The sequence below is a fragment of the Phoenix dactylifera genome, chromosome 1, assembly GCF_051530095.1.
Source record: "Phoenix dactylifera cultivar Ajwa chromosome 1, Ajwa_hap1_PhDact_Kaust_v1.1, whole genome shotgun sequence".
Taxonomy (NCBI): Eukaryota; Viridiplantae; Streptophyta; class Magnoliopsida; order Arecales; family Arecaceae; genus Phoenix; species Phoenix dactylifera.
This window is the reverse complement of record NC_143190.1, coordinates 64,496,228-64,500,233: the sequence shown is the minus strand read 5'-3', so window position 1 is coordinate 64,500,233 and position 4,006 is coordinate 64,496,228. Positions and strand designations below refer to the sequence as shown.

General features: G+C 41.2%; 1 non-coding gene across 1 annotated transcript; it reads right to left on the bottom strand.

The window, feature by feature from the left end:
- Positions 1-3,415: 3,415 nt before the first annotated feature.
- Positions 3,416-3,521, bottom strand: LOC120104893 (small nucleolar RNA R71). The gene has a single exon (XR_005507252.1). It is a non-coding gene; the product is annotated as a small nucleolar RNA R71 (small nucleolar RNA).
- Positions 3,522-4,006: the final 485 nt, after the last annotated feature.

Sequence of the window (4,006 nt, the reverse complement as noted above, 5' to 3'; positions counted from 1 at the left end):
TCGACTCGCGCGATCAGGAGTCGGCTCGCCTGTTGCAGGAGTCGGCTCGTGTTTTACCGGAGACGACTCGGCCACTGTTCCAAATTTGAATTAATGTGCTTGCCTCGACTGGGAGTCGACTCGTCTTAACCTGGAGTCGACTCGCCAACTTCTGGAGCTGACTTGGCAATTTCGGAGTCGGCTCATCCACTGAAGTCCGTGGATCCAATTTTGAATTTTGTCCTCTTGAGTCGACTCGACTGTCCTGGGAGTCGACTCGAATCTCAGAGCCCGAACTCCCGATCCTCTGTCTTATGGCTCATCCAGTCTTGGAGTCGACTCGAACTTCCTCGGAGTCGACTCGGCTCTCAGTTTGCGAAACACAGCCTTCTGCCATCTTGGTGTAGCGCTGCCTTGGAGTCGACTCGAGCTGTCTGGGAGTCGACTCGAATCTCAGAGGCAGTAACTTGGTTTTCTGTCTGTTGATGGTCGCGGAGTCTCGGAGTCGACTCGTGCAATGCGGGAGTCGACTCGAATCTCAGAGTCCCAAAAATGCTCTCTGACTTTTTCTTTGTGTCCCGCTGAGAGTCGACTCTTGCTTTCTTTGGAGTCGACCTACCAACCATCGGAGTCGACTCGCGTTCCACTGGAGTCGACTCGAATCTCAGACCCGAAAACTGCTCTCTGACTTTTCTGCCTGTGACTCCTAGGAGTTGACTCATACTTCTCCGGAGTCGACTCATACTTCTCCGGAGTCGACTCGAATTCCACTGGAGTCGACTCGAAGACTGTTCTTTTGAATTTTTCTTTTGATTTTACTCCTCCAATTTGAATCCTTTGAACTTTAAACTTGGGCCAATAAATTGTAGCTTTCTTCCAACTTGAGAGCTTTGGAGGCCTTCTTGTGTTCTTCCAACTTGCTATGTTCCTTGCAAAATAAATATCTTTCTCCTTGCAACATAAACATTAGTATCTATACTTCAAGGTTTTGTGATCATCAAAATCAATATATGAATCAATCTTTGGGTCATCACCAAGGATCACGCATCCAAATCGGGATATGCATTCAACCTTTCTCCCATCCGTATTCATCTTCCACGGACCACTCTTCCGCGACCAGCTGCCGAGATCCAGTCGATGATGTGCATTCCGCCCAAGGATCATGTGTCCGCTCCCTTTGGATTCATGGCTGGCTTCACCAAGAGAGGAGAGACCTATATAAGAGAAAGGGGGGAGGACGGGGGAGAAAAAAAAAGAAGAAAGAACAGAGCATGCTCTGTTATGGTGCCAAGAAGGGAGAATAAAAAAAGAAGGATGCTGTGAGCGGATGAGTTAGTAAAGAAAGAAAGAAAAAAAAAGAAGGAAGAACTTGAGGCGGATGGCGTGGAGTATCTTAGCAAGCCGATCAAAGTCGCCGAGCATCATGAGCAGCTAAATCTCGGTTTAGGGGTTTGATGAAGCCATAGAGGAGTATTCGTTTCATTTTTATTGATTTGAGTTTGTATTGTAAGATTGTTGCATGATGAAGAATTTATTAATTGATCTTACGATTTATCCAATTTATGTGAATCATTTATCTTGCATGAAATATTTTACATAAATTGATCTATTTCATCAAATCCAACACCTGTGGTTTGGAGAAGATATTCATGTGACATCGATTTCATGTTTAATGATTTAATGATCAGATGCATCATGCTAGGTTAGACAGGTCATGCTTATCGTTAGAGTAGATGGTTTGTGCTAGACTTAGATGATTCATGCTGGGAATTAGTTATAATTTTCTTTTGTGATTGCTTTGGCTTGTAGTCGGAAGCAATCAAGTCTCACATACAACTCAATCATTGAAAGCGTCACGGATATAAATCTATCGGTGGAATCTAGCCCTAAACACCTCTCTCCATAGATAATTCATACTATTACATCCATATTAATTCTTAGTTTTTATCATTTACTCTAGCTTATGCCCTTTGAAGTAATTATTTAATTAGAAATAACTTATTCTCCAATTTCTGTGGACCGACACCCGTAATCACTATCCTACAGGATACGTGCTATTGCGTGGTTTATTTTTGAAATTGAAATAACCGATTAATTTTTGGCGCCGTTGCCGGAGATTGCTAGCATAGTTATTTTTCTTATTAAAAAAAATTATTTAAAAATTAAAAAAAAATTCTTTAAAAAAAATTTCTATTATTGTTACTTTTCTTATCTTCTTTTTCTCCCTTACTAATTTTTATTTATATTATTTGATCAGGAATCAAGGAAAAAAATCTGGGATGATCAAAAGAAGAACTGCCGGAAAAGAAATGCTATAGAGGTTTGCAAAAAAAAAAATTAAATTGCTGGGGAAATTCCCTTTGGTAACCCCTAAACTTTTCTTATTTAAATTAATTATTGGTTTGAAATTTTGTGGTGATTGTTTGATTTTAATTATAGCAAAATTGTGAATGCATGCTTGATACACATACACAAATCAATTTGCACATAGTAAGGGCAATCACCCCAACAAGATAAGAGCCGGATTTCATCACCGGACTCTTGCCCAACTTAGGTGAACTCAATCTCACATAGTGTCATCGTTAATTAAAATCAATTAGACGTTGGCTCCTAGGGACATTCGAGCTCAATAGGACGAAGATCACCGAAGGTTGCACCAATTTCGCTCTGTGGCTTAGTTGATGTCTAGGCAAGCTTTGTCCCTATAAGGGAGACAGTTCATCTGTTCGAGGCAAGTGGGTTTTAAGTGGGACCTTTGCGAATGCATCGTGACCCCTCCACTTACCTGGGAGCTTACCTGGTCAACTCGGTTCATTAGACCGGATTGGAGGCTTAGGTGCCCTCTTCAAACCAGTTAGGAGCTGTCTAGTGATTTTAGGACAAAGACTAGGATTGATATGCTTTTCTCTTTTATTGCATGCTTGATTGATCGAGTACTAGTGTATGCACGGTAGTCGTTCTAGAGTACAAAACCTATTACCTTTTGACCCTGAAATAGAACGAACCCTTAGGAACATTCGAGCTAAGATCAAAACATTAGGATCATCCGCACCTCTTAAGATGGCTGAAGAACAACCCAAACTCCTGAGGAAATACTTTACTCCCACTATTTACACTTCCCCATCTTGCATTCGATTACCTGAGGTAGCAGCTGTACAATATGAAATAAAGTCTAGTGTGATCCAAATGCTTCCATCTTTTTATGGGCTCACCAATGAAGATCCATATAAACACCTAGATGAATTCCTTGAAATTTTCACCACTGTCAAGATTCAGAATTTCACTGATGATGCTCTAAAACTTAGATTATTCCCCTTCTCCCTTAAAGATAGAGCCAAACAATGGCTGAATTCTTTAGAAGCTAACTCAATTCGTTCTTGGGATCAAATGCAACAAGAATTCCTTAAAAAATACTTTTCCATAGGAAGAACGAACCAGTTTAGACGTGCCATTACAAGCTTCTCCCAAACTGAGGGAGAAGAATTTCATGAAACTTGGGAGAGATTTAGGGACCTAATCCGTAAATGCCCTCATCATCAAATACCTAAGTAGCAACTAGTGCAATGTTTTTATGACGGATTGACAGAACGAAACCGTCAGATGATCGATGCTACATGCGGGGGCACTTTTATGCTTCAAAATGAGCATGAAGCATGGAAATTATTTGAAAATCTTAATGAAAACTTCCTCCACCATGCTTCATGTTCTCGTCAAGCACCCCCGAGTTCTCAAAGAAAAGGGACAATTTGTGAAATAAGTCATTCTATGGACCTGTCTAGCAAGGTAGATGCATTGTCCCATAAGATTGACCAACTGATGATAGGTGGGCATTACATGAACTCTTCCCAAGCACAAGTGTGTACTATTTGTTCTAGCCCATCCCACCCTATTCATGAGTGCTCTTCAGCGCCCCAATTCCCCGAACTCGTGCAAGAACACATCAATGCTGCTCAAACACAGCCTAGACCGGGTAATGACCCATTTTCCAATACATATAACCCGGGATGGCGAAATCATCCAAATTTTT